Below are 12680 nucleotides of genomic sequence, written 5' to 3'. Positions count from 1 at the left end.
CTCGTCCTCCTTGCTCCCTCTACATCATTCTCAAGCGCCTCGCTAGTGAAAGAGAAGCTGTTTGGCCTTCCTATTACGCGAACACCCCCTATGGTGAGGACCTCGGGCTCTCCGTTGCTCCTCGTACTCCTTACTCCCTCCACATCTTTCTCAAGCGCCTCGCTAGTGAAAGAGCAGCTCTGTGGCCTGCCTACTACGCGAACACCGCCCTCCGTTTGGACTTCAGACACTCCTTGCCTCCTCCTCATCCTTGCTCCCTCTACATCTTTCTCAAGCGCCTCGCTAGTGAAAGAGCAGCTCTGTGGCCTGCCTACTACGCGAACACCACCCTCCGTTTGGACTTCAGACACTCCTTGCCTCCTCCTCATCCTTGCTCCCTCTACATCGTTCTCAAGTGCCTCGGTAGCGTACGCTTAGGTCTACGGAGGGCGGGTTACGCGAACACAGCCTTCCGTTTGGACCTCGGACCCTCGCTCTCACGGGCCTAGCTGGCGAGCCCTTAGCTTTGGGGAGGGTGGGTTTCGCGAACACCACTGTCTTTGAGGAACCCAGAACCTCCTACACACACACACACACACACACACATGTCTGGTTTGCTATCCTGGTGGGGACGTCCCATTGACATAATGGTTTCCCTAGCCCCTTACCCTAACCCTAACCATTAAAAATGAATGCCTAACCCTAACCCTTACCCTAAACCTAACCATAACCTAATTGTAACCCTGACACTAAAACCCCATTTTCAGTGTGAAAATTGCTTTCAACCCCGAGGGGACCTGGATTTTGGTCCCCACGGTGCAGAAAGTCCCCACCAGTATAGTAAATGTCAGATTTTGGTCCCCACCAGGATAGTACGAACCCGTACACACACACACACACACACACACACACACACACACACACACGAGGCAGTGAGGAGGAGAAGGAGGTTGTTGCTACGCCCGCGTCGCGAAACCAGGGCTCATTGTGTGTGCGCCCAGAGCAGCTACGGGGAAACACGTGGGACAACCGACCAGTTTGGGGTCATGGTTTATTCAACGCGTATTTTCAGTGTGGTCTAACTTGGTAATCTGATCTGAAAGACTTTCCCTGAATGTGCCTTAATTTCACCTCTTTTTCCTTTCTCCTTTTCTTAGCTTACTGAAAATGTTGGCGACCAAAGGCCGGATTCAGGGACGTGTGCTGCTTGTGCTACTCGCGTTACGTGGGCAAACTGCTCGCTGTCATCATCGATACAAAGGTAAAGTGCAATCCCAGGGTTGTGTGCTGCTTGTGGTACTCGCTTTATGTAGACAAACTGCTTGCTGTCAACATCGATACAAAGATAACAAAAGAATAGCCTAGTGTAACGTAGTGTTTCATGTTTTGTTTTGTTTTTTTCTAGAATGATTCAAATGTAACCATCGTTTCCCCAACCCCGCAGGCTCTGCGACCCGTGAAGAACTGAGACTCCTTCTGGTCGGTAAAACAGGCTCGAGAAAGAGTGCGTCCGGAAACACCATCCTGGGGGATGCGTACGCTTTCAAAGAGGACGTTTCGCCCGAGTCTGTCACCGACGGCTGTCTCAGAAAAGAGGCAGAGGGCGAAGACATAAGAAAAATCGCTGCGATCGACACTCCGGGGCTGTCTTCTGGATGAAATAGATGAAATGATGGTGGATTTCAATGGAGGAAACCACTACACCAACGAGATGTATAAGGCGGCCCAGAAGAAACTCGAAAGAGAAAGGCTGAAGAGGAGAAAGGAGGAAGAGCAAAGAAAAAGGGAAGAAGAGGAGAGGATCGAATTGAAGGAGCGGTGTAAATTCTTCGGCCTCGCTTCCCTGGGATTTTTTGGCGCAGGAGCGTACTTTACATCTTATGTTCTCATGGGGCTCGGTGGAGCCCTTGGATATTCTCAGTAAAATTGTACACTGGCAATGTTCGCTTGGCTAAACCCACCCCGTTTCTCCTTGTTACACTACGAAGGCTGAGTTTCATTTCACTTGTTTTCTCGGATTTCTAGTTCTAATGCAGTCTATGTACTTACTTACTTACTTACTTACTTACTCGCTGAATGTTTGCCTATGCTGTAGCTGTTCTATGAAGTGGCTATAAACAACGACAAAAAAATAAGCCCCCCTTTCTAATATTTTCAAAAGAAGGTGATTGTCTCGTTCGTTCGGAAACTTTTTTTTTGTCAAAACCGTCTTCCTCGCTCAATACCGAGGGAGATAAAAAGAAAGAGATGGACTCTGCACCCCTGCGTCGCGACGAGGAGGACTGTTCCTCGGACAGCTCAGCTGACAGTTCCTCGGAAGAGGGGGAGATACTGTCCGACGCGGAGTGTGATGCAGCGGCGGGCGAGCGGCAAGACGCCGAGCTTGACGGTTGGGCATCTTCTTTACTCGTCGATACCGTGAAAACTGCGGTGTATCACCTACTCGACATAGTGATCAACGAGTACCGCACCGACGCGTGCAACAGGTGCAAGATCAATCACCCCAGCCAGAGACAACACGAGTGTCTGCGAGTCTTGGAGGATGACTTTTACGCCGAACATTATTACAGCATCAGGAAAAGACTCCTCACGCCTCGTTTCATTCCTTCCATTCAACGTCTCCTGATCGCCCGCAACATTGAAGCGGATGACGTCAAGGTCGGCACCGTGGCGGAGACGCTGTTGCATGAGCTGAAATCGGCGAGGAAAATCTTCGACGCCATCACCGAGGCCTACGACAAACTGGTGGGAGAGGATGTGGTGAAAATCGGCCAGCTGCGACTGGTCACAGAGTGTTACAAAGGAGGTTACTGAGATTCGTTTGTAACGAAAGGCTGATTCTTTCAATGCACGCATCCTACGGTGATATTTTTATCATGTATTCACAGCCACCGGAGGCGCTGTACAGCACCGAGCGCCTGAAACACGGACAGTTTGTTGATATTGTAATCAAAAATAAAGCCCCGGGGGGGCGTTTTAAAAACGCACCCCCCCATTGCGCATGTCCCTAAATGGTATGCCCTGGATAGGTCATCATTTCCCTCTGTGGCTGCCACTCCCATTTCAATTTTTCTCCTAGTTTCGGGCAGGCTCTATGACGTTCGTTCACAGGAGGCGCTGTACAGCACCGAGCGCCTGAAACACGGACAGTTTGTTGATATTTTTTCATGTAAACCCTTTTTTTTTTCATGTAAACCTGTTCTTGACATATCTACTGAGATTCGTTTGTCTTGAAAGGCTGATTCAACCCCGTTGTTGACTTTTATTTTGCCTTCCAGATTGCCTCAGTTGTATCGTGAGTGTAATTTCAAATAAAATAAAATAAAACTCAGAAGCGTCTGTGTGTTGTATTCTTCTTCTTCTTCTTCTTCTTCTTCTTCTTATTATTATTATCATTATTGTGATTATGCTTCATTTTCATGTACTGGGGTATCAATGACCCCCATGCTGCCGCAGCAGCTTCTGTGCGTGGTCCCCAAGTGCTACGTTTTCTTTCCCAATCCCCTGACGAACCCATTAGAATCGCTCTGGGGCACTCTTCGACCACAAATGATCGTTCTGTTTTTTTTTTTCACATTTTCATTCACCTGTCTCTACTAAGGGTGGGGTACTCTGGGACCCCCGGGGTCTGGGGCTGCCCTGAAGGGGAGCACAAGTGTTAGAATCGCTCTGGGGCACTCTTCGACCCCAAATGATCGTTCTGTTTTTTTTTTTTTTACATTTTCATTCACCTGTCTCTACTGAGGGTGGGGTACTCTGGGACCCCCGGGGTCTTGGGCTGCCCCGAAGGGGAGCACAAGGGTTAGAATCGCTCTGGGGCACTCTTCGACCCCAAATGATCGTTCTGGTTTTTTTTCTTATATTTTCATTCACCTGTCTCTACTGAGGGTGGGGTACTCTGGGACCCCCGGGGTCTGGGGCTACCCCGAAGGGGAGCAGAAGTGTTAGAATCGCTCTGGGGCACTCTTCGACCCCAAATGATCGTTCTGGTTTTTTTTTTTACATTTTCATTCACCTGACTCTACTGAGGGTGGGGTACTCTGGGACCCCCGGGGTCTGGGGCTGCCCCGAAGGGGAGCAGAAGGGTTAGAATCGCTCTGGGGCACTCTTCGACCACAAATGATCGTTCTGGGTTTTTTTTTTACATTTTCATTCACCTGTCTCTACAGAGGGTGGGGTACTCTGGGACCCCCGGGGTCTGGGGCTACCCCGAAGGGGAGCAGAAGGGTTAGAATCGCTCTGGGGCACTCTTCGACCCCAAATGATCGTTCTGGTTTTTTTTTTTACATTTTCATTCACCTGACTCTACTGAGGGTGGGGTACTCTGGGACCCCCGGGGTCTGGGGCTGCCCCGAAGGGGAGCAGAAGGGTTAGAATCGCTCTGGGGCACTCTTCGACCACAAATGATCGTTCTGGGGTTTTTTTTACATTTTCATTCACCTGTCTCTACTGAGGGTGGGGTACTCTGGGACCCCCGGGGTCTGGGGCTACCCCGAAGGGGAGCAGAAGGGTTAGAATCGCTCTGGGGCACTCTTCGACCCCAAATGATCTTTCTGGGGTTTTTTTTACATTTTCATTCACCTGACTCTACTGAGGGTGGGGTACTCTGGGACCCCCGGGGTCTGGGGCTGCCCCGAAGGGGAGCAGAAGGGTTAGAATCGCTCTGGGGCACTCTTCGACCCCAAATGATCGTTCTGGTTTTTTTTTTTTTACATTTTCCTTCACCAGTCTCTACTGAGGGTGGGGTACTCTGGGACCCCCGGGGTCTGGGGCTGCCCCGAAGGGGAGCACAAGGGTTAAAAGGAAAAAGCTGAAAATTTAAATAGTTAAAAGTTGAAATGTGAATAGTTGGTTTTTGTATTATATGATTTACTTATTACATTTTATGTGGAGTGAATAAAGAAAAGTAAATTTACGGTGGCCCCTAGAGACAACGCACGTACAAACTCCAAAACACGTACAAACTCCAAAACACGTACAAACTCCAAAACACGTACAAACTCCGAAGCACGTACAAGCTCTAAAACACGTACAAAAGACAACAGAAGTGCTCCAGAATGCTAGGCGCAGTGTTGAGCTATTGTTACCTAGTGGCTACACAAGCTAGGAAGTACCAACGGCCGGATTTGGTGTGTGGTAGTAACAGGTAAATGAACATATTTTTAAAATAATTTGAATATATATGAGTGCTTGTGTATAAATACACAAACAATACACATATGCTTTCAATTGTGTAATTCAAGTGATCTAGGGTAGCTCTGTTTTGTAAGTTCAGTTAACACTAGAAATGTGTTTTGGAGTTTATACGTGCTTTGGAATTTGTACGTGCTTTTTGGAGTTTGTACGTGCTTTGTCTCTAGGGGCCACTGTATATATTTATATATAAACATATAAATAAAACCACTTTTTTTTACATTAGTAATTCCTTTTGTGCATAATTTTATATTATTGTTAATAAATTCATTAAAGCAACAAAACAACCTGAAGAGCCGGTTCGAAGCCAAAAGAGCCGGGAATCCCATCACTAGTAACCAGCTACAGAGCTTCCGCGTCGCCAGCGCAAAGTCACACGAATGCATCTTTGCAGGGTTCAGCCAGCACCCGTTAAACCCCTGGAAGAGAGATTCCGTCTCAGCTCCGGCGGATTTTAAGGGCTATGCCTTCAACCTCAGAGAGAGCGAGCTCTATTTTTACCAACTGAAAGCCGGTGAAAGTTTTGGCCCTCTAACCCCCAGGACTGCCTTTACATCGTCTGACTGGGCTGTTTTGAGCCTCATTGCAACACCCGAAGTGCAGAAGAGCCTGCAGAAGACGAGCTCGCAACAATTGCGAACCAGGGATCAGCACACGCAGACGTATCCATCCTTCAAACACGAAGAGCAGCAACAGCCTTTAACAGCGGCCTCCCATGGACGAACATGATAGAGCCTGCCTGAAACTAGGAGAAAAATTGAAACGGGAGTGGCATTCAGGGAGGGAAACGTGGGTGTACGGGGCGCGGGAGCCAACCCTGATGCTCGGCCTGTGAAATGCGACCCAGGGGTACTCTGGGACCCCCGGGGTCCGGAGCTGCCCCGAAGGGGAGCACGAGGGTTAACTGACCTAGATATACCAGGCCCAGACTCTTAACAGCCACTGTTCACTTTAGCCTCTGTGTATGTGTGTGTGTATCAATATTTCTCCTATGTTAAAGTATTGCTTCTCAATCATAGTACTTCAAAGTACTTCTACTACATCTTAGTACTTCTGCTCAATCATACTATTTGTGCCAAATCATGGTATTTGTGCCAACTCATGGCTTTTGTGCCAAATCAGAATATTTCTGTTATGTTATAGTATTACTACTAGGGTGGAGGAATTTCTGTTATGTTATAGTATATGTGCTGAATATAGTATATCTGCCAAATAATAGTATTTATCCCAAATCAAAGTATTTATGCCAAATTACAGTATTTCTGCTTCAAAATCATAGTATTACTGCAAGTTCATGGTATTTGAGCAAAATCGTACTATATTTGCAACAACGTACTATGTCTGCAAAATCACAGTATTTCTGTAATGTTTTAGTATTACTACTAAGGCACAGTATTTCTGCCAATTCGTAGTATTTGTACTAAATCACATTACTTGTGCCAAATCATAGTATTTGTTGCATATCATAGTATTCAAACCAAAACAGTATTTGTACCAAAGCATCGTATTTGTACGAAGTCATAGTATTTCTTCTAAATCATAGTATTTCAATCAAATCTCAGTAGTTGTGCTAAAACGCAGTTTTTCTGCCAAATCATAGTATTTGTACCCAATCATATTATTTCTGCCATATCATTGTATTTGTGCCAAACCATGGTATTTGTGACAAAACATGGTATTTGTTTCAAATTATAGTAGTGCCCAATTAATATTTCTGTTATGTTATAGCATAACTACTAAGTCGTAGACGTTCCGTTCTGTTATATTATATCTGCTGAATGTAGTATATGTGCCAAATCATAGTATTTATAGCAAATCATAGTATTTGTGCCAAACCATTGTATTTCTGCCATATCATCGTATTTGTGCCAAATCATGGTATTTTTGCCAAATCATGGTATTTGTGACAAAACATGGTATTTGTTCCAAATTATAGTATTTGTGCCCAGTTAACATTTCTGTTATGTTATAGCATAACTACTAAGTTGTAGACGTTCTGTTCTTTTATAGTATATCTGCTGAATATAGTATTTGTGCCAAATCATAGTATTTATAGCAAATCATAGTATTTGTGCCAAACCATTGTATTTGTATGGAGTCATAGTATTTCTTTTAAATCATTTGTTAAAGTATATGTGCTGAATATAGTATAGAATAGAATAGAATAGAATAGAATAGCCTTTATTGTCATTGTACAGGGTACAACGAAATTGGAGTGCCACTCCCTTGGTGCAAAAATACAATAATAAATATAAATGTAAAATATAAAAGGTACATTAAAACAAACAATAGTAAGTACAATATATACAGGATAGCACAATATATACAGGATAGCAGCATTAATATAATGACAGTAAGAATAGCAGCACAATAATTGACGGTGACAGTATGGTGTAGCTAAGCAGTTTCATTTGTTTTTGTGCTTATTTACTATGGTGATGGCTCTGGGAAAGAAGCTATCCCTGAATCTGTTTGTCCTGGTTTTATGTGACCTGTACCGTCGGCCTGAAGGTAATAGTTCAAACACTTGATTGCTGGGGTGAGAATGGTCCTTGATGATATTGCCAGCTCTGCTGAGGTACCGAGAGTTTGCAATGACCTCCAGGCTGGGCAGAGAGCAGCCAGTGATCTTCTGGGCTGTGTTGATGACCCTCTGCAGTGCTTTCCTGTCTGCAGCTGAGCACCCTGCATACCATGTTGTTATGCTGTACGTTAGGATGCTCTCTATAGTGGCTCTGTAGAATGTCACCAACAGCCTCTCCTCCAGGTTGTTCCTCCTGAGCACTCTCAGAAAGTGGAGACGCTGCTGGGCCTTTTTTACCACCGCCGTGGTATTTGCAGTCCAGGAGAGATCATCAGAGATCTGCACGCCCAGAAAACTCATGGAGTGCACCCTCTCCACACAGCTCCCGTGAATGTACAGTGGGGCCGGGTCTGCTCTGCCCTTCCTGAAGTCGAAGATAAGTTCTTTAGTTTTCGTGGTGTTCAGTTGGAGGTTATTAACTGAACACCACTCAGTCAGTCTGTTGACCTCATCTCTGATATGTGTATCAGATATTGATATGTGTATCAGTATTTCTCCTATGTTAAAGTATTACTCCTCAATCACAGTATTTCTGCTAAATCAAAGTACTTCTACTACATCTTAGTAATTCTGCTAAATCATAGTATTTTTGCGAAATAATGGCATTTGTGCCAAATCATGGTTTTGGGGCCAAATCATAATTTTTCTGTTATGTTACAGTATTAAAACTAAGTGGAGGAATGTCTGTTATGTTATAGTATATATGCTGAATATAGTATATCTGACAAATCATAGTATTTACCCCAAATCATAGTATTTATGCCAAATTACAGTATTTTTGCCAAAAGGCAGAAATAGTACCCAAAAAATAGTACTTATGTGAAAACACAGTATTTCTGCTAAATCATAGTATTCCTGTCATTTGTACTGAAACATAGTATTTCTGCCCAATCATAGTATTTGTACTCAATCATAGTATTTCTGCCCAATCATAGTATTTTTACCCAATCATAGTATTTCTGCTATATCATAGTATTTGTTCCAAATCATGGGATTTTCCCAAAACATGGTATTTGTGCCAAATTATAGTATTTGTGCCCAATTAATATTTCTGTTATGTTATAGTATTACTAGTAAGTCGTAGAATTTCTGTTATGTTATAATACATCTGCTGAATATAGTATATGTGCCAAATCACAGTATTTATCCCAAATCATAGTATTTATGCCAAATTACAGTATTTCTGCTAAAAAGCAGAAATAGTACCTTTTATCAAAAATTTTTGCCAAAAGATAGAATTTATGAAGAAACATAGTATTTAAATCAGTACAAATCAGTACTATGTTTCAGTACAAATCAGCGTATTTGTACTGAAACATATGCCTGCTATGACTTTTGGTGCTCATAACTTCTATACTTTTTGAGATATTGAATTTTTTTTGCAATATTTTTTGCCCATTTCTGCCATATCATCAGTGGCGTCACTGATTTTCCTTGCCGGGATGACCTGTGTTTTAGCTCAGTGAGATGAGCATCCGTTCTCAGACTGGGAGGCCTGTGTTCAAATCCCTCTTATGGCAACATTTCTTTCAGTTAACAGTTAAACTTCTTTAACTCAATTTCAGCTTTTTCACCCCTTTTCAGTAAAATATTTCAGTTTTTTCACCACTTTTCAGCACAAATCCCAGCTTTTTTGGCTGTATTCAGAAAAAAGACAACTCTTTTGAGCAGAAACTCTGCTGATTCATCTCTTTTCAGCGCAAGTTTCTGCTTCTATGCCTCTTTTCTGCAGAAATTCTGCTGATTCACCTCTTTTCTGCAAAATTTTCAGCCTTTTCACCTCTTATCAGCTTCTGCTCATTTCAGCAGAATTGTCCGTCTCTCCACCTCTTCTTTGTAAGAGTGACTTTGGCTCAGGGAAATGAATAGCCACCTTTGAGCAGAAATTCTGCTGATTCATCTCTTTTCAGCGCAACTTATTGCTTCTTTACCTCTTTTCTGCAGAAATTCTGCTGATTTACCTGTTTTCTGCAAAATTTTCAACCTTTTCACCTCTTCTCAGTGCAATTCTCAGCAGCTTCTGCTCATTTTAGCAGAATTGTGGGTCTCTCCTCCGGTTTTTTGAGAGAATGAGTTTAGCTCAGTGAGATGAGTAGCTGCTTTGAGACCAGGAGGGCCAGGTTCCAATCCTGCTCAGGGCGACATGTTTTTTTTCACCACCATACAACTTTTTGCAACTTTTCATCTTTTTCAGCTTTTCAGCAGACAGCTTCAGCGTTAAGGCATCCACACAGCATTTTCGCAGGAAATGCAAATTTTTCTAGTTGTGTGGATGCCCTAAAGGGCTTCCACACTATTGAGTTCCTGTTTCTCTTTATTCTTTATTCCACTATATTATTCTAGTTGCTTCCGTACACTTTTTGGCACTTATCTACTCCCTCAGTTTTCAGCCGATTTTCTCCGTTCAAACTCTAAACTGTTCTGCTCTTTCTGCTAATGCCGGCTATGACTTTTGGTGTTTATTACTGTTATACTTTTTAAAATATTACACTTTTTCCTTTAATTTGTCCCATTGAAATGAATGGGAAACTTCCACAATTCTGCTAAAACTTGCTTGTTTTTGAAACTTAACTACTTTGTCATACTTTCACCTAGAAACTCCATTCAAACTTTAAAATGTTCTCAAATTATTGGGCTATTCCTGTCTGATTCAGCTTTTTCAGATCTTCTACCGTTTTAATTTTATACCTCTTTAAGTTTTCAGTTGCAAAATTGTGATTTTTCACAAAATACATGCGTTGCTATGGTTGCTATGCAATTAAGTCAGAGTGAGTGCTGGTCCGTTCTGAATTTTCTCTTCATGTCTAAACAACTTCTTGCTACTCGTTCAATTTCCACTCAACCCCCACAAATTATACGTCAAAACGTAGGTATTTTTGCTGGCTTTCAGAAAACGTCACTATCACTGTTGTGGAAGTTACAGATTTTTATCAAATCGCCTCAGACCAACACAAGATCTGAAAACGCTCCATTGACTTTCAATGGAGAGTGTGTTCAAAATCAGCGCTGGATTTCTCTAATGAGAGGCATTTTCAAATCGTCATATCTATTTAACAAAGCAAAGTTACGACATGAGGCTTGTGCCAATATATCTTCAGACACTGCTGACACTCACAGTGGAAGCCGTTTTTACAATTATCTTACCGTTGAGCAATGAATTACGTTTGTTTGAGAGGTGGAAATCTGTCCTTCTCTCAGTCTTCAAACTCTGGAAATGAAGCCGTTTCTTCTCTCGTCATATCTCCGCGACGGAGGTAGAACGAGCTATGAAAATCGCAGTCAAAATACACCAAAGTCCGCTGATTCACCCAGTACAAGAATTATGCTGCTAGCCCTCCTAGTTTTTGAGTTACACGACGTTTTGTAACTCCAAAAAACGGCGTTTTTCGCCTCTCACCGCGATCTATTTTCTGACTGCCCAAGTATCTGTCTTTCAGACCGCCGCCCCTTTCCGGGTGGCGCAATCAGTAATGACACGGCTCTGCAGCTCAAAGGTCGTGGGTTCAATCCCACCTTGGTCCACGTTTTTTTTTTTCACTACAAATTTATACACTATCACAGACCTGTAATTTATATTGCTAATTTATTACAATTCTGCAAAGTTTTATGATTTTAGCAGCTTTTCTAATATGGACCTCAGATTCTTTTTAACGCTCCATGGCAGAAACAAGTACACAGCCTGATGAAGCAGACTGAGGCAGTACCTCTGATTGGTGAATTTGAGCAGAACCAGGTTGTTCTTTAATTTCATTTCTTTATTTATTTCACACATGGTTCAACAGTGTTTCTTTTTCTACATACAGAACCTTGTGCCTCTTTTCAGCAGAAATTCTGCTCATTCACCTCATCTCTTGTGTTGGAGTGCCCTCTTGTGGCGCCTTTTGGGTAGTGCCTTAGTAAACGTGAACACTGCAAAGAAGTGGTATCAGACTGGTTTGTAGTGGAGGAATTTGTTGCCAGTTTCTTTCATCTTTAATCCGTATTCATGTTGTAATGTAGTAGTACCACAATATGGCAGAAACACTATGTTTTGGCACAAATACTTTGATTTAGTATACTTCAGCTTCTTCAGCTTCTTCACCCCTTTTCAGCAAAATTTTCATTTTTTTCACCCCTTTTCAGCACAAATTCCAGCTTTTTTTGCTGTATTCAGAAAAAAGACAACTCTTTTCAGCAGAAACTCTGCTGATTCATCTCTTTTCAGCGCAAGTTTCTGCTTCTTTGCCTCTTTTCTGCAGAAATTCTGCTGATTCACCTCTTTTCTGCAAAATTTTCAGCCTTTTCACCTCTTATCAGCTTCTGCTCATTTCAGCAGAATTGTCTGTCTCTCCACCTCTTCTTTGTAAGAATGACTTTGGCTCAGGGAAATGAATAGCCGCCTTTGAGCAGAAATTCTGCTGATTCATCTCTTTTCAGCGCAAGTTTCTGCTTCTTTGCCTCTTTTCTGCAGAAATTCTGCTGATTCACCTCTTTTCTCCAAAATTTTCAGCCTTTTCACCTCTTATCAGCTTCTGCTCATTTCAGCAGAATTGTCCGTCTCTCCACCTCTTCTTTGTAAGAGTGACTTTGGCTAAGGGAAATGAATAGCCACCTTTGAGCAGAAATTCTGCTGATTCATCTCTTTTCAGCGCAACTTATTGCTTCTTTACCACTTTTCTGCAGAAATTCTGCTGATTTACCTGTTTTCTGCAAAATTTTCAGCCTTTTCACCTCTTATCAGCACAATTCTCAGCAGCTTCTGCTCATTTTAGTAGAATTGTCGGTCTCTCCTCCTCTTCTTGAGAGAATGAGTTTAGCTCAGTGAGATGAGTAGCTGCCTTGAGACCAGGAGGGCCAGATTCGAATCCTGCTCAGGGTGACATGTTTTTTTTCACCACCATGCAACTTTCAGCTTTTTCAGCTTTTCAGCAGACAGCTTCAACGT

At 42.9% G+C, this 12680-nt stretch overlaps 1 long non-coding RNA gene across 1 annotated transcript; it reads left to right on the top strand.

The window, feature by feature from the left end:
* The first annotated feature begins 892 nt into the window (after nucleotides 1–892).
* LOC112846655 (uncharacterized) lies at nucleotides 893–1507 on the top strand. The gene is made up of 2 exons (XR_003219775.1): nucleotides 893–1240; nucleotides 1424–1507. It is a non-coding gene; the product is annotated as an uncharacterized LOC112846655 (long non-coding RNA).
* Nucleotides 1508–12680: the final 11173 nt, after the last annotated feature.

This window comes from Oreochromis niloticus, linkage group LG4 (genome assembly GCF_001858045.2).
Source record: "Oreochromis niloticus isolate F11D_XX linkage group LG4, O_niloticus_UMD_NMBU, whole genome shotgun sequence".
In the NCBI taxonomy this organism is placed as follows: domain Eukaryota; kingdom Metazoa; phylum Chordata; class Actinopteri; order Cichliformes; family Cichlidae; genus Oreochromis; species Oreochromis niloticus.
The sequence above is the reverse complement of the archived record's forward strand: the minus strand, read 5'-3'. Positions and strand labels throughout refer to the sequence as shown.